This window comes from Cherax quadricarinatus, chromosome 56 (genome assembly GCF_038502225.1).
Source record: "Cherax quadricarinatus isolate ZL_2023a chromosome 56, ASM3850222v1, whole genome shotgun sequence".
Classification (NCBI taxonomy): Eukaryota; Metazoa; Arthropoda; class Malacostraca; order Decapoda; family Parastacidae; genus Cherax; species Cherax quadricarinatus.
The window spans coordinates 17,681,014-17,700,039 of NC_091347.1; the positions used below are offsets into that span (position 1 = coordinate 17,681,014).

At 44.5% G+C, this 19,026-nt stretch overlaps 1 long non-coding RNA gene across 1 annotated transcript in view; it reads right to left on the reverse strand.

Moving 5' to 3' along the window:
• The window catches only part of LOC138854375 (uncharacterized), a 165,186-nt gene extending 150,624 nt beyond the window's left edge, over positions 1-14,562 (reverse strand). The window contains exon 1 of the long non-coding RNA XR_011393563.1: positions 14,320-14,562. This is a non-coding gene — a long non-coding RNA (uncharacterized lncRNA). The remainder of the gene's footprint in view (positions 1-14,319) is intronic.
• Between the last annotated feature and the right edge of the window lie 4,464 nt (positions 14,563-19,026).

Consider the following 19,026-nt stretch of genomic DNA (forward strand, 5'->3'; position numbering starts at 1 on the left):
TCTGATATACGGGATTATTAAGAAATAGATCTGATATACGGGATTATTAAGAAATAGATCTGATATACGGGATTATTAAGAAATAGATCTGATATACGGGATTATTAAGAAATAGATCTGATATACGGGATTATTAAGAAATAGATCTGATATACGGGATTATTAAGAAATAGATCTGATATACCGGATTATTAAGAAATAGATATGATATACCGGATTATTAAGAAATAGATCTGATATACCGGATTATTAAGAAATAGATCTGATATACCGGATTATTAAGAAATAGATCTGATATACGGGATTATTAAGAAATAAATCTGATATACGGGATTATTAAGAAATAAATCTGATATACGGGATTATTAAGAAATAAATCTGATATACGGGATTATTAAGAAATAGATCTGATATACGGGATTATTAAGAAATAGATCTGATATACGGGATTATTAAGAAATAGATCTGACATACGGGATTATTAAGAAATAGATCTGATATACGGGATTATGAAAAAAAATAGATCTGAGATACATAATGGCGATTGAAAGCAAACTGTTCGACCCCAGCTTTTTTCCCTCATTGAATTTTGTTTATTTTTTTCCTAACGACTTTTGTTTTAATTAAATTTGACAATAACGTTAGTAGCCTAGTTGATAAGTTTGAAAGGAGGAGACTGAGAACAAGAGAGCAGAGGAATGTAGCGATTACTAACAACTTGACTGATCAGCTTGAACAAGCCACACTAGTGAGAAACGTTGTGAACGAGGAAAAAATACATGAAGTAGAATTCGTACGCAGTTTTCAGAGACGGTATGATAGGAAATGCAGGAGAGGACACACAACCATTTCCCTGGTAATTTTATATGAATGGTATACAATACCGCCAGGACTCTGGTGGCCTGGTGGTTAACGCTCGCTTCACACGGCGAGGGCCTGGGTTCGATTCCCAGCCAGAGTAGAAACATTGGACGTGTTTCTTTCAACCTGTTGTCTATGTTCCCCATCAGTAAAAATGGGTACCTGGGTGTTAGTCGACTGGTGTGGGTCGCATCCTGGGACACTGACCTAAGGAGGCCTGGTCACAGACCGGGCCGCGGGGGCGTTGACCCCCGGAACTCTCTCCAGATAAACTCCAAATATGCAACATTTGGGTATATTTATCTGTAGATATTTCGCCATCCAGTGGCTTTATCAGTACAATACAAGGACATAATGTGAAGAAAATAGAACTATATACAAAGGATCAGGTAATCAGTCCCTCAGCCTTGGATTCTTCAAGACTTCGGTCTTCCTCATCAACTCCAAGACTGAGGGATTGATTACCTCATCGTTTGTATATATAGTTGTACAGTCTTCCCATCATGTCCTTGTAAAGTATTGACAAAGCCACTGGATGGAGGGTCGCCTACAAATAGATACCCAGATGTTGCATGTGTATCCAATTCTTCAACTTTCTTGGGTAGTTTAGCAGCTAGGCCAGGAGCTACGGATCAACCCCTCGCACGAGGGTACGTACAAGGGGCGGAGTGCGTTGGGAGTAATCTGCATTACTGCTCTGGTCAAGAGAGGCACACACTCGGAAAACCTGTAGAGGGTAATAGGATTAAACTCGGCTGTGTAGGGAGAGGAAGAGGGAGGTGGGAAGAAAGAGGGAGAGGGAGAAGAGGGAGGGATTAGAAGACAGAGAGAGACCGAGGGAGGAAACGAAGAGGGAAGAAGGCAAAGGGAGAGAAGAATAATAGGAGAATTAGGGAGGGAGAAATGGGGAGAGAAAGGGAGATAAAGGGAGAGAGGAAGGAGGAGGGATTAGGAGAAAGAGTGAGAACACGGGAGAAGGCAAGGGGAGAGAGGAATAATAGAAGGGAGATTTAGAGGAAGAAATGGAGAGAGGGAGACAGAGGTAGATGGTGGAAAAGGGAGAGAGACAGAGGAGGGAGATTATTACAAGAAGATTTAAGGAGGGGTGAAAGGAAGGGAAATAAATGCGCGAAATAGAGCAGAAAAGTGACTAAATGGGAAAAGAGAGAGAGAGAGAGAGAGAGAGAGAGAGAGAGAGAGGAGAAAACAAAGGCGAAGGAATGAACTAGAAAAGAAAAAGAAACACGATTATGTGGTTCAGGAAGCTGAGGAGGAAGGAAGAAAAAGGAGGAGGAGGAGGAGGGAAGAAAATATTTAAGAGATAAAAGGGGAAAACTTAAATGAGAGAGAGAGAGAGAGAGAGAGAGAGAGAGAGAGAGAGAGAGAGAGAGAGAGAGAACTTTTTGACCACCTTGAGAACGACTTTTCAAAGCAGTTTAGAATCCCTTTAAGAACTATTAGAACCACCTCAGAAACCCCCCATGTCAGAATCACCTCCAGAACCACCATTAGAACCACCTAGGTCTATTAGAACCCCCTTAACCACTACCTCAAGAACCCCCACTTCAGAACCACCTCAAGAACCCCCACTTCAGAACCACCTCAAGAACCCCCACTTCAGAACCACCTCAAGAACCTCCACTTTAGAACCACCTCAGGAACCCCCTTCCTACATCAGAGCCACCACTGAAACCACCTGGGGTCCATTAGAACCCCCCGAGGGTCCATTAGAACCCCCCGAGGTTCCCTCAGATCTTTATTACCGCTGCAGCTGCAATTTAGCCTCCCTAATTACCTTCAAGACATATGGAAGGCATTATTTACTCGTGCTTGAAAGGAAATAGACTAAAAATGGCCCCATTCGTTTCGGGCCATTTTGATTTTTTTCCCGCAAAATTTGCTGCTAATACGAAGTAAATTTCCCGTCTCCGGCACAGGACATATAAATTAAAATATAATTTTTTTTTCAAGAAAAGCCTTATAAATAATAATTTATCTAAAAGGAAGAATAAGAAAAAATATAAGTAAGGGAATTTAAAATGACAATATTGTTGATGTAAAATTCACGACGTACTTACATAGAATTTAGCAAATAGAATAATTGGCAGTTTACCCACATTCAATTCAGGGGTTGGAGTTTTAATGTAGATATCGACACCATGCCTAACCCTTCTAGGGTAGGGTAGGTGCCTGAGCCCGAGCCTTTAGCTCATAAGACTGTCATTCCCATTTTCCCCCTTGGGGCGGGGATGGCAGACCAGAGAGGCCTAGCTTGTGCCTAGCTTGTGGCTAGGCCTGGGGACAGTTGGTCCCAAAGATGAGGAGGTACTTGTGCCTCCTCCCATGGGAGACTTAGGTCTCAGACACTCCCTAAAGAGGGAGCCAAGGCCGGGCCACCACTTGGACAAGGCCCGGGCCGGGAGAATACCGGTTAATCTTCAACTTTAATGTAGATGATTCTACCACAGTCTTCTACACACTCTCTAGCAGAGACACCAACATTGAAAGAACCTTCAATGCTGCAACCACCAACAAAAACCTCTCCAGCCATCACTTGATGTATTAATACAGAAGACCAACATCGAGATCAATACCTGCACTGGAAAGATATAACTTTTTATACGACTCCTGACCAAGAACCCACCATGAATGTCGACACTTTGTACGAGAAAATACACGACAGAACAGTCAAGTTTACAAATCGTAAAGGATCCCACTGCTCCTTCACTACACTCCAGATGACCCTTGACCAGTTACAAGCCAACCCAGCATTTCGACCTAAGATTACAAGACTACTTATCGTTTCCTTCCAACAAATGCACAACATAAGGAATGCCTCCTTCACTAAAGAAACGAAGTAACTCCAGACTCACATATTAACGACACCTGACCAATCAAGAAGCTAGCCTCCCTTGACCACTCCTCCAGCTCCTGCCAGCCGCCAATCAACATCAAGATGCAGCAATTTTTCGTCCAGCAAGTTGCAGTCAGAGCCTGCAGAGCTCCTGTTGTATCTACATCGTCTTTTGTTATCGTTATTGTGGCTTAGCAGTTGGGTCTAGTCCTGACTCTTCTCTCTTCGACTCAAGACATTCCTCTCACCGTCTATTCTTCGCACTGTCCCCACTTGCCCCTCGCCCCTCGTGGGTACTTACCTGTGAGTCCGATCTGATCTGATCTCTGATGTAAATGATAGACAGGAACAGACATTCTGCTGTTGACTCTCGCCCTGGCAGGTCATAGCAGCTCTCCTTACTTGCACAGTATCCCTACGATCCCCGTTGGGGAGGGGAACCTCTACCATCTCCACGATGTCTCATCGTGTGAGAATTAAGCCCAAGTCTGCTGTCGTCGATGACGCCACGAAGCTTGAGCTTGCAGCTTCTCTCAACACTTGTCTGCACGCAAAGTTCTCCAAGATCACGTCACTGAAGGAAGCTTTCATCGTCACTTTTCTCGATGATACTGAAGCTGACAAGGTGCTTACACCTACTGCCATAAAGACCTTAGAAGACCGAGGCTTTACCATCTCTACGTCACCATACATGCTTGCAAAACGTTCAGTGTTTATGAAACGTCTTGACAAGCTGATCACGAACATGACCATCCAGGAAATTACTACATCACTTGAAGATCTCAACACCTGGGCCAAGATTGACACTGTAGTGAAGATTCCCAACGCTTCCTCAATGCTCAAGGTCACATTCCTGGACGTTACCATGGCGACCAGAGCACTGTCGGATGGCCTGGCCATCTCTTACTACTATATCAACCCTCGACAGATTGAACCTGAACGCTTCACGTACATAACACCTTGCTGGACATGCTACTCGTACAGTCACTCTACTGCCGACTGCCACTTGAAGAATAAGATATGTTCCACCTGTGGGTCTGCAGGACACGATTTTCGTTCTTGCACTTCCACTGCTGCTCCCACTTGCATCAACTGTAAGAGTGATCACCATACTCTTGCAGCCAAGTGTCCAGTGCGAAAGGATATCCTTTCTAAGAAACTGAAGGAAGAAACAAAGAGGTCATCTGGAACCTCTCCTACATACGCTGCAATTGCCAAGATTCAATCTACAACATCCAAGATACTACAAGCTACTCAACAGTCGTCTCCACCACCTCTCACTACCCAACCTCCACCTGATGATATTTCCACCAAATTCTATTACTGCATTATGTTTGCCCACATGCAAAATGCTGCAAAACCTGGCTCTTTCAACACGACTATCAATGAACTTCTTGCACTCAACAACATGCCATCATTTAACTTCCCTGCAAGTCCACCATCAGCTGAAATTTTGAAAATAATCCCGAAGATCGTCAGTTTTGAAGCGCCAGATGACTTCAAGGAATTAATACTTGACAATGACGACGCATCCTTTTTTGAATCCTCCAATCAACGTTCACCTGATAACATCCAAGTCAGCATTACGCCTCCTATTCGTCGATCGCCTCCTACTCGTCGATTGGCTCGTCGTGGCGGCGTACCTCCTTCACTTCCACTCACCACTACTCATATGGACCAATCAGAAGCCACGATTCTACCACAGTCTTCTACACACTCTCTAGCAGAGACACCAACATTGAAAGAACCTTCAATGCTGCAACCACCAACAAAAACCTCTCCAGCCATCACTTGACGTATTAATACAGAAGACCAACATCGAGATCAATACCTGCACTGGAAAGATATAACTTTTTATACGACTCCTGACCAAGAACCCACCATGAATGTCGACACTTTGTACGAGAAAATACACGACAGAACAGTCAAGTTTACAAATCGTAAAGGATCCCACTGCTCCTTCACTACACTCAAGATGACCCTTGACCAGTTACAAGCCGACCCAGCATTTCGACCCAAGATTACAAGACTACTCATCGTTTCCTTCCAACAACTGCACAACATAAGGAATGCCTCCCACACTGAAGAACTGAAGTAACTTCTGACTCACAATTTAACGACACCTGACCAATCAAGAAGCTAGCCTCCCTTGACCACTCCTCCAGCTTCTGCCAGCCGCCAATCAACATCAAGATGCAGCAATCTTCCGTCCAGCAAGTTGCAGTCAGCACGCGCAGAGTTCCTGCTGTCTTCTATGTCGTCTTCGTTATTGTTTATCCAGGCTTAGCAGTTGGGTCTAGTCCTGACTCTTCTCTCTTCAACTCAAGACATTCCTCTCACCGTCTATTCTTCGCACTGTCCCCACTTGCCCCTCGCCCCTCGTGGGTCCTTACCTGTGAGTCCTTGATTGATTGATTGAATGTAGAGAAAGAGGCCTGAGCTTGCTACCATCTGCAGCTCATAAGACTGCCATCCCCACGAGCCCCTTTGAGGCGGGGTAGATGGCAGACCAGAGGCCTAGCTTCTCCCTACGAGCCCCGTGAGGGCGGGGAATGTGGCTAGGCCTGGGGACACTTGGTCCCAAAGATGAGGAGGTACTGTACCTCCTCCCATGGGAAACTTAAGTCTCGAGACACTCCCCAGATAGGGAGCCAAGGCCGGGTCACCACTACTTGGAAAAGACCCGGGCCGGGAGAATACCGGCGAATAAAAAATAATTTAATGTAGATCTAGAAATGGCTATAAATATGACCATAATTTTTAAAGGGTGGACCAGTAAGCCAGCGGAAAGTCTCGGTCAGATGATCAAAAGCTCCAAAGATGGGTCATTATCTAAGACTTGAGACAGGAAACACTTGTCCTGTTTCCTGACGAACCTTACCTAACCTAACCTTTATTATAGACTAAAGAAGTGTACCAAGACTTAACGGTTATAATAATAATGATTTTTAAAGAGGTGGAAGGGTAAGCCAGTGGAAGGCCTCGGTCAGATGATCAAATGCTCCCGTGGCGGCTCATCATACAAATAAGACCTGCGTCCAGAAACACTTGTCCTGTTTCCTGACAGATCTTACCTAATAACTTATTCTGATGAAATGATACGACGTTTCGGTCCATACTGGACTGTTATCAAGCTTAGTTTCGGTGCAGAAGGGACCGAAACTTCATCTACTTCCATCACTTTGTGGGTTAGAGATCGAGTGATAGCGTCAGAAATTTCTTACTGACTGTGTTTAAAACGGAGGATCGAGCCTCCTCAATTTGTGCTAAATGATCCACATGGTCTATAACGCCTAAGATGAATAATAATTGCAATGATTTGACCTCCTGACCTGAAAACCCATGGGAGGTTGAAACTAAAAATGTGTCTGCTCCTGGAACCTGCTATATCGTTCAGCGTAACTCCGAGAAGCGTTTGATAACCATTGAAATGTAAGTATTTTGGTGATATTCTTTGCTTTATTGAACTTATAGGCCAAATATTTTATAGTTCTGTCAAGGGCGATACTGAAGACCAATTGATCCAATGATAGATAGTCTACAAGTCATCGAATCACACTTGGTAACCTTCAATTCCATTCCGGAGCTTTAGGCTCATTAACTTTCAAAGACTTTGTATATTGGTTGACAAACAGGTAATCACATACGCAGCCAACACCACTGGGTCACACTGGAAAACTGTCCACCTGGTGATTTGATTTTGTGACTTCAGTATGGAAATCTAAAATATTATGGCTGAGCTGCCTTAAACGCCTGTGTCCTGGCGTGTGTGTGTGTGTGTGTGTGTGTGTGTGTGTGTGTGTGTGTGTGTGTGTGTGTGTGTGTGTGCTCTCATCTATTTGTGGTTGCAGGAGTCGAGTCTTAGCTCCTGGCTCAGACTCTTCGCTAGTAGGTTCACTCTTTCACTGCTCCTCTTCTTGTAGCTATGTATATATGTGTGAATAAGCGTTTGTCACACAAATGTGTACTCATTTGTGTGTGTAAATGAGTCAGATGTGCGTGTATGTATCATAACATGTTTGCCAAACACCTGTGTCCTCATGTGTATGTATGTTGAGTCGAGCACCTGCTCTCTCGTGTTTGTATTTGCTTAGCAAACACGAAAACTCAAGAGTGTACATATAAGTGACTGAGGCTGTCTGATATTAATACTAGCAGGCTACAAAGTGAACTTAGTGCGAGTCAAGTTAGGTAAGATTCGTCAGGAAACAGGACATGTGTTTCCTGACTCGGGTCTCAGTCATATGATGGCCACGCCACTGGAACAGGTGGAAGGCTTCGGTCGTCACATAGACGACCCGTTTGTTACAGTAATGACTATTACTCGAGGTTAGGTAAGATTCGTCAGGACACAGGACAAGTGTTTCCTGACGCGGGTCTTACTCGACCAAGTCTATACATGAAAATCTTCCGTAAACTGAGGACAAGAGAAGGTCGGGAACAGAATGATTGAGAAATAACATGTGAGGGACGAGAGAGAGAGAGAGAGAGAGAGAGAGAGAGAGAGAGAGAGAGAGAGAGAGAGAAATCTTGTGTTTGGGTTTAATGTAGGAAAATGCTTAGGTATTTATAAATTATGCTGGATAAGAGAGAAAAAAAAATTTGCTTTACGTTAATTTTTTGTAACCATTTTCTTTATCTCGTTTTCTTTGCATTATTATTCACCTCTCTTTGTTATGTGTCTCCCTTTCTCTGTTCTCTTTACGCTTCTGTTTTTGTCTCTTATTCTTTTTATATATCTCCCTCTTAATCTGATATAACCTTTCCATCCACTTTTCTGTTATTTCTCTCCCATCCATCTACCGTTACATCTTTCCACGTCTTTCTCAGTTATCTTTCTCCCTCTCTTTCTCTATTATCTCTTTCCTTTCTCTGTTTCCCGTCTCCCTCCCTTTGTACATTATTTCTCCACCTTTCCGCTCTTAAGACCCTCCAGCTAATCATTAACACACAGACATTGTCTTCAAAATTAGCATAATATTGTTAGGCTAAATTCCAAAAATTCAGTAACGTTATGTCACATTGATTAATAACAAATAAAAAAATTATACCATTGAGGTTTCTGCACGTTTCGCCCTGACAACGAGGCTGTTTTCAAGAGACTGAGGCACTCTTCTGAGGGCCTCTGTGTGTGTGAAGCCGAAATAACAAACAACTCCGAAGCGATTCGCGGAAAGTAGCAAATGACTCCTGGAAGGGGAAGGGTTTCCAGCCGGCTCACCATGGACTTTTTATTTTGAATGCCATAGTACTTTTCACTTGAGGGGGCGGGGGCGGAAAGCTCCCTCTATCATCATTCACGTATAATTAATACGATGCCTTAAATTAGGAAGAAGAGCGTATGAAACTTGTAGAGAGAAAAGATGGGTAAATACTTATATGTGTTAGTTGAAAAGGATAATCTTTACTACAGTAGGCTCCTGCGTTAACTATTGAGACTTGACCGTTCTTTTGTGTACGTTCCTGCTTGGCCATTGCAAATCCTACGCTCTTTTGTTTACGCGAGTAAGTGGTCGTTGCGAGTCCATGAACTAGTGATTCTTCCGTAAGTATTATACACCAGCGGTTCTCCGTAGCGACTACGAGCTGGTGGTTGCCCGTAGCGACCACGAACTGGTGGCTGTCCGTAGCGACCACGAACTGGTGACTCTCCGTAGAGACCACGAACTAGTGGCTGTCCGTAGCAACCACGAACTGGTGGCTGTCCTTGAAAAACCATGAAAATGCATCTCTCCTGTACCTATCGTAAACACGGGGCTCTCTTGTAGAGACCAAGAGTTAGTGCTTTTACCGTGTATCCCACGTAACAAGGACCAGCAACTTTGAGAACCACGGGCAAAAATTACACAGGAATATAACCACTGCATTTCGGTATAACGTCTGATATCACAGCCAGAGGTAAGATGATCGGAAAAAAATAACTTTGGAGATCCCGAGATCGGAGTTGCTTTGGTGGGTTTAATACGGAAATAAGTTTTGCACCTCATTATGCAGTATTTGCAAGTTTTTCGTAATGTTGCTGTTGCTGTATCCGTCTCAAATGTGTGGGTGTTGCAGTTGTCACACCTGGGAGTGTTGCAGTTGTCACCCCTGGTAGTGTTGCAGTTGTCACACGTGAGTGTTGCAGCTGTCACACCTAGGAGTGCTTCAGTTGTCTCACCAGTGAGTGTTGCAGCTGTCACGTCTGGGAGTGTTGTGGTTGTCACACCTGGGAGTGTTGCAGCTGTCACGCCTGGGAGTGTTGCGGTTGTCACACCTGGGAGTGTTGCGGCTGTCACACCTGGGAGTGTTGCGGTTGTCACACCTGGGAGTGTTGCAGCTGTCACACCTGGGAGTGTTGCGGCTGTCACACCTGGGAGTGTTGCGGCTGTCACACCTGGGAGTGTTGCGGCTGTCACACCTGGGAGTGTTGCGGCTGTCACACCTGGGAGTGTTGCGGTTGTCACACCTGGGAGTGTTGCGGTTGTCACACCTGGGAGTGTTGCGGTTGTCACACCTGGGAGTGTTGCGGTTGTCACTCCTGGGAGTGTTGCGGTTGTCACACCTGGGAGTGTTGCGGTTGTCACACCTGGGAGTGTTGCAGCTGTCACACCTGGGAGTGGTGCAGCTGTCACACCTGGGAGTGATGCAGCTGTTACACCTGGGAGTGGTGCAGCTGTTACACCTGGGAGTGATGCAGCTGTTACACCTGGGAGTGGTGCAGCTGTTACACCTGGGAGTGTTCCAGGTGTGACAGCTGCAACACTACCAGGTGTAACAGCTGCACCACTCCCAGGTGTAACAGCTGCATCACTCCCAGGTGTAACAGCTGCACCACTCCCAGGTGTAACAGCTGCATCACTCCCAGGTGTGACAGCTGCGAGTGTTGCAGCTGTCAACTCTGGGAGTGTTGCAGCTGTCACACCTGGGAGTTTTGCAGTTGTACTTCGATGTATTTCTGTGACTTTGTACAGGTAAGGAGAAAAAGAGAGATAGAGAAAAGTTTATCTCAAGTCAAGTTTTATCTTAGCATCTTCCTTCTTTCTCTTCCTCCATCCCTCTTATCCCTCTCTCTCTCTCTCTCTCAATAGCAAGATAATACCTCTCCTCACTACTCTCAGGTGTATCATGCTACAGGCGATAGGTTAGGTTAGGCAAGATTCGTCAGGAAACAGGACAAGTGTTTCCTGACGCGGGTCTTAGTTATATGATGACCCACCACTGGAGCTGTTGGTCATCTGACTGAGACCTTGCACTGGCTTACCTCTTCACCTCTTTAAAACTATAAATTAAATACACTGGTGGTGAAACATACTTAACTTTGTTATCAGGTCTTGGCACTGTGATGTCACGTCATTCACTGTTAAGTCACGTCATTCACTGTCAGGTCACGTCATTCACTGTCAGGTCACGTCATTCACCGTCAGGTCACGTCATTTACCGTCAGGTCACGTCATTTACTGTCAAGTCACGTCATTCACCGTCAGGTCAGGTCATTCACTGTCAGGTCACGTCATTTACTGTCAGGTCACGTCATTTACTGTCAGGTCACGTCATTCACTGTCAGGTCACGTCATTCACTGTCAGGTCACGTCATTCACTGTCAGGTCACGTCATTCACTGTCAGGTCACGTCATTCACTGTCAGGTCACGTCATTCACTGTCAGGTCACGTCATTCACTGTTAAGTCACGTCATTTACTGTCAGGTCACGTCATTTACCGCCAGGTCACGTCATTCACCGTCAGGTCACGTCATTCACCGTCAGGTCACGTCATTCACTGTTAAGTCACGTCATTTACTGTCAGGTCACGTCATTTACCGTCAGGTCACGTCATTTACTGTCAGGTCACGTCATTCACCGTCAGGTCACGTCATTTACCGCCAGGTCACGTCATTTACCGTCAGGTCACGTCATTCACCGTCAGGTCACGTCATTTACCGTCAGGTCACGTCATTTACCGTCAGGTCACGTCATTCACTGTCAGGTCACGTCATTTACCGCCAGGTCACGTCATTCACCGTCAGGTCACGTCATTCACCGTCAGGTCACGTCATTCACCGTCAGGTCACGTCATTCACCGTCAGGTCACATCATTCACCGTCAGGTCACATCATTCACCGTCAGGTCACATCATTCACCGTCAGGTCACGTCATTTACCGCCAGGTCACGTCATTTACCGTCAGGTCACGCCATCACCGTCAGTCACCGTCATTTACCGTCAGGTCACGTCATTTAGTCCAGGTCACGTCATTCACCGTCAGGTCACGTCATTCACCGTCAGGTCACGTCATTCACCGTCAGGTCACGTCATTCACCGTCAGGTCACGTCATTCACCGTCAGGTCACGTCATTCACCGTCAGGTCACATCATTCACCGTCAGGTCACATCATTCACCGTCAGGTCACGTCATTCACCGTCAGGTCACATCATTCACCGTCAGGTCACATCATTCACCGTCAGGTCACATCATTCACCGTCAGGTCACGTCATTTACCGTCAGGTCACGTCATTCACCGTCAGGTCACGTCATTCACCGTCAGGTCACGTCATTTACCGTCAGGTCACGTCATTCACCGTCAGGTCACGTCATTCACCGTCAGGTCACGTCATTCACCGTCAGGTCACGTCATTCACCGTCAGGTCACGTCATTCACCGTCAGGTCACGTCATTCACCGTCAGGTCACATCATTCACCGTCAGGTCACATCATTCACCGTCAGGTCACATCATTCACCGTCAGGTCACGTCATTCACCGTCAGGTCACGTCATTCACCGTCAGGTCACGTCATTCACCGTCAGGTCACGTCATTTACCGTCAGGTCACGTCATTCACCGTCAGGTCACGTCATTCACCGTCAGGTCACGTCATTTACCGTCAGGTCACATCATTCACCGTCAGGTCACGTCATTCACCGTCAGGTCACGTCATTCACCGTCAGGTCACGTCATTCACCGTCAGGTCACGTCATTCAGAGGTCGACACACAAAACACAGCAGAACTAATTACAAACTTTCTTCATTAGTTTTCTCCTGATATACTCTTTCAAGACGTTAATTTTATTTTCAACGTCTTTATTGACATTAAAACATTTTGCTTCACTATTTTTTTCCACCTCTCCGGTTTATAATCTAAATATTTACAGTTTTCTCACTTTCTCTGTTGTTTTACTCTCTTTATCACCCGTATCTCTCTCATTGTTCAACTTTTCCCTGAATCTCCTTCCTGCTACAACTCCTATTCTCGACCTTTCTCCTTTTCCACATCTGTATCTCTGTCAAACTCTTCAACTTCCCTGTGATTCTTCCTCCTCCTATTCCTGACATTCTTGCTTTTCCATCTAGTTATCTTCCCTTTCTCTCTCTTCGTCTCCTCATTCTCAACTTTCTCCTGGTCCTCCATTTCTCTCCCTCAGCTGTTGGGTTCACACACACAAAACTCCTCCTCGTAGCCATCAGGGTAGAAATCTGTGTAGGGCTCTAAGAATAGCGTCGTACGTCAAGTGTACTCATAAAACAGGACTCTTAGCTCTCCAACCCATTCATGGCACACGCTTGAAATGCACCACATAGTTAGGTTAGGTAAGCTTCGTCAGGAAACTGAGAAAGTGACGCGGGTTTTAGATGATAACCCGCCATTGGAGCTTTTGGTCATCTGACCGAGGCCTTCCGCTGGCTTACCCATCCACCCCTTTAAAAATTATGGTTATGATTATAACCATATGATACTTTTTTTTTAGGGTTAACACATATATTTTGACTAATTTTTAAGCCTAAAAACCATTGTATATGTGAACACCTAACTTAAATTTTTTAAAATCTTCACTGAAATTCTATAAGAAATTTATGTCTTATGAAAAACGTAAGAAATGTTAAAAAAATATATACAAATTACCCCCCCCCCAAAAAAAAAAAAAAATATGATTAAGGATGGAAAGTCATGAAGAAATTAAAACAAATTTATTAAGAATGTTTGTATCTTGTAAATTATACATTATTATAAACTTAATATTTCAAGGGGTGGAGGGGTAAGCCAGTGGAAGGTCTCTGTCAGATGACCAAAAGCTCCAGTTGCAGGTCATCACATGACTTAAGACCCGCGTCAGGAATCTTCTGGTGAACATTTATACCTACGAAAAATATCTAAGTCTATGATTATTACTAAAAATTTTCTAACGATTGTAATCTTATTTTAGAATAGAGTAAAGAATGAAAAGTTACAACACCGTGACTGACACAATACATAAATGGAATGAGATACTTGGGCAGTAGTTGGGTGGCTTTATTGAGGAAACGTTTCGCCAGCCAGTGGTTTCTTCAGTCCAAAATATAGAATGAAAGAGGCTTGTGACGACGTTTCGACCAGATTTGGACCATTAACAAGTCACACACTGAGAGAGAGAGAGAGAGAGAGAGAGAGAGAGAGAGAGGGAGAGAGAGAGAGAGAGAGAGAGAGAGAGAGAGAGAGAGAGAGAGAGAGAGAGAGAGAGAGAGAGAGAGAGAGAGAGAGAGAGAGAGAGAGAGAGAGAGAGAGAGAGAGAGAGAGAGAGAGAGAGAGAGGAAGTAAGGGGGACTGAAAAAGCGAAGATTTGCATTTAAATCATAGGCAAGTTCTTTCTCACCTTGCATCAGCCCTTGTGGGGAAATATTTATCTTCAGAAGCAGTCGACGCAAACACCACCATTAACACCGCCACCATCACTACCACCACCATCACTACCACCATTAGCAACACTAACACTACTATAAACTTGAGCACTAGTTGGTGACTACTCGTTAGGTCAGTCTGCTCACACTGATCTGAATCTTTCGACGACCCGGACAAGATTCGAACACTACCCTCGACACCACCAACACTTCCGCCATAAATCCCAACACTATTCTCAACACCAGTATCACCTGCAACACAAACACCAACACTACCCTCCACACCACCAACACCTCCACCATCAACACCAACATCACTATGTCATAAACACCAACACTACCTTCAACGTCACCAACATTACAACGTAAACACCAACACAACCCTTAACACCATCTCCAACACACCGACTGGAACTTCCTCTCTTCAAGAAAATTTTCGAATTATTTCCTCTTTTTCTGAATTTAAAGTGAGATTCACAATTCTTACACATGGACTTTAGATAGAAAGTAAGTAGACTGCTCTCTCTCTCTCTCTCTCTCTCTCTCTCTCATGGAGCAAGACTCCTTAAAGTTATTTGACAGCCTAGTGACTGATTAGAAAATTTTCACAAACGTGTCGGTATTCACTATGACTTTCCCAAAAATACATCCTCCCTGAGAGATAGATTGATAGATAGATAGATAGATAGATAGAAAGAGAGAAAGAGAAAGAGAGAGAGAGATTGACAGACAGAATTATAGTAAATTCCATTCAATTAAAACAAGTTGAAAAGAAACAAAATATAAAATTATAATTAGAACCCAAAAAAATAAAAAATAAATTAAACTCTGATTACATCACATTATTGAAAATATAAGTAACTTAGTAACTTAATTTTTTTTCAATTTGTAATGATAATAGAGGAAGAAAATTTGTGGTGCCAGATACAAAGGATCATAATTTTTAAAGGGGTGGACCGGTGAGCCAGCGGAAGGACTCGGTCGGATGACCAAAGCTCCAATGGCGGGTCATCATTTGACTAAGACCCGCGTAAAGTAAAAGGACACAAGTGCAACTAATGTGACATTTATTGTGGCAACGTTTCGCTCTCCAGGAGCTTTATCAATGGCTTGATAAAGCTCCTGGAGAGCGAAACGTTGCCACAATAAATGTCACATTAGTTGCACTTGTGTCCTTTTACTTTACATATTGTCGGTAATTCTACCAACTTTATTACACAAGACCCGCGTCTGGAAACATTTGTGCTGTTTCCTGACGAACCTTACCTAACCTAACCTGGTGCCGGATGAAGGGCCTGAGCTTGCTACCACCTGCGGCTCACAAGACTGCTATCCCCACTAGCCCCTTTTGGGCGGGGATGGCAGACCAGAGGCCTAGCTTCTCCCTGCGAGCCCCGTGAGGGCGGGGACTGTGGCTAGGCCGGGGGACACTTGGTCCCAAAGATGAGGGGGTACTCGTGCCTCCTCCCATGGGAGACTTAGGTCTCGAGACACTCCCCAAATAGGGAGCCAACGCCGGGTCACCACTCTCGGAAAAGACCCGGGCCGGAGAGTACCGACGAATAAAAAATAAAATAAAAGGTGGGTCGCGGATTACCGGCCCGAGCTTGCTACCACCTGCTGCTCACAAGAATGCTGTTTCCACGAGCCTCCCTGGGCGGGGAACTGGGGAGACCTGAGACCTAGTTTCTCCCTGCGAGCCCCGTGAGGGCGGGGAATGGGGCAAGGCCTGGGGACAGTTGATCCCAGAAGATGAGGAGGTACTTGTACCTCCTCCCATGGGATACATAGGTCTCAGATTCCCAAGACAGGGAGCCAAGACCGGATCACCATCTGGAAAAGACCCGGGCCGGGAGAGTACCGGCGATTCAAGAAGAAGGTCGCCGAGAAGACGTAAGTATAACCATAATTTATTTAACGGGCGAGCCGGTAAGCCAGCGGAAGGCTTCAGTCTCATGACTGAAAGCTCCAGCTGTAGGTCATTATAGAACGAAGACCAGCATCAGGAAACGCTTGTCCTGTTTGCTGACGAACATTATACCTACCGTAGATGTGGATCATACAAGTGGTTGTAACCATATTTTTTTGAAGAGGTGGACTGGTAAACTCAGTGGAAGGCCTCGGTCAGATGACCAAAAGCTCCAGTTGCGGATGATCGTATGATGAAGACCCCCGCGTCAGGAAACGCTTGTTCTATTTCCTGACAAACGTAAGCCGCTGGAGGGGATGGTGGAGAGTTATCAATAGTGATAACAGGCACGTCCTTGTGGAAAGACAAATGGGAGATGATAACAAAGGACGGATAATTAACGGAACACGGACGGAGGATAGCGCAGACATCCTGAAGATTTGTGGTCTGTTAAAGAGAAGATGTGATTCTTTCTGTATTGCCGTTGAAGGTCTTTTGATCCATGGCGTTGTTGTTTCCATCCCGTGTCTTGGATCGTACATGATTACCTCCCCGCTCATCTCCCTTACTTCCCTATGAATATAATAATAATGATAATTATATTTTATTTATTATTAAGATTCGCCGGTATTCTCCCGGCCCGGGCCTTGTCCAAGTGGTGGCCCGGCCTTGGCTCCCTCTTTAGGGAGTGTCTGAGACCGAAGTCTCCCATGGGAGGAGGCACAAGTACCTCCTCATCTTTGGGACCAACTGTCCCCAGGCCTAGCCACAAGCTAGGCCTCTCTGGTCTGCCATCCCCGCCCCAAGGGGGCAAATGGGAATGACAGTCTTATGAGCTAAAGGCTCGGGCTCAGGCACCTACCCTACCCTAGAAGGGCTGGGCATGGTGTCGATCGATAATTATAATAACAGTAATAATGTATATTTTTTGCTGATTTGCATGAAAGAATTACAGGCACGATGTATATTATTATTATTATTATTATTATTATTAATATTATTATGGGGAAGCTCTAAATCCCTGAGGGTAAAACAACGCTCGGAGGCGACAGAGAAGTATAGATAGAGGCTTCAAGCAAAGCGCTAAACCCGTGCCAGTCACAAGTACAGGCTTGTTCCTCCGATACTTAATCGCGAGACAGATACGTTATCTGATAATGGTTTCTGTAGTGCCCCCCTGGACGGTTGCTGTCTACTGTCTGCCACACTCACATGCTAGGACGATAGCACCTTCCTGGATGGTTACTGTCTACCTGTCTACTGTCTGCCACACTCACATGCTAGGACGATAGTACCTGTCTGGATGGTTGCTGTCTACCTGTCTACTGTCTGCCACACTCACATGCTAGGACGATAGTACCTTCCTGGATGGTTACTGTCTACCTGTCTACTGTCTGCCACACTCACATGCTAGGACGATAGCACCTTCCTGGATGGTTACTGTCTACCTGTCTACTGTCTGCCACACTCACATGCTAGGACGATAGCACCTTCCTGGATGGTTACTGTCTACCTGTCTACTGTCTGCCACACTCACATGCTAGGACGATAGTACCTGTCTGGATGATTGCTGTCTACCAGTCTACTGTCTGCCACACTCACATAACGGGACGGTATTTCCTCCCCTGATGGTTGTTGTAGCCAACCTACTGTCTTCTACGCTAGTATGATAGGAAGGTAATACCTGCTTGGATGGTTACTCTCAGCACTTTCTTTATCCAAACTTTAGAAAAACCACAACCGCACACACCGCTATCTTCCACGAGAGCTTTCTCGTAGTTCTTCCTTGCTCACTTTATCCAAGCTTTTTCTGTTCTCTTTTATCCACTAACTTCCCTTAAGCATCACTCGCACAATCCGTGAACTCATTCTCAACTCATGGAACTTCCTCCGCCAGCGGTAACTTCCCACAGAGACTGACCATAACTTTACAGTGGGGGAACTATGCCCTGCCTCTTCCATTTGTTCACGACGAAATATTCTCGCAAAGTGAGGGTATGGCAGAGGTAGATTATGGTAATGAGAATACATGGCAGGGATATGATATAGGAGGGGAGAGTAAGAGAGAGAGAGAGAGAGAGAGAGAGAGAGAGAGAGAGAGAGAGAGAGAGAGAGAGAGAGAGAGAGAGAGAGAGAGAGAGAGAGAGAGAGAGAGTGTATTAAGAGGAGATTAACTCATGTTTGTTGACCTAACCACAGAGCCTTTGAATGCGTGAGTTGACCAAACTCTATACAGCTATCCGATAGCAGAGCTTCTCTGACAATATCCAGACTAATAAGTCCCCTATATATATATATATATATATATATATATATATATATATATATATATATATATATATATATATATATGTCGTGCCGAATATGTAAAACTGGTCAATTAGCAAGAACTCATTCAAAATTAAGTCCTTTCTAAAATTTTCTCTTATACGTTTAAAGATATATTTTTTTCATTAATGTTGATGTAAAAAATTATAATTTTGCACCAAAAGGAACTTAGAAAACTTACCTAACCTTATTATAACAAACGCAATTTATTTTAGCCTAACCCAACTAAATATATTTTAGATTTGTTTACAATAATTTAATACTAAACAAACACAGTGAAATATATTTTTTTTCGTTAGGGTCAGAATGATTTTGGCGAAATTATTGCATACACAAATTTTCACTTGTCCTATATGGCAAGATGAACGTTGCTATTTAAGCCAAGATCGCAAGTTCTGCCTATTCGGCACGACATATATATATATATATATATATATATATATAT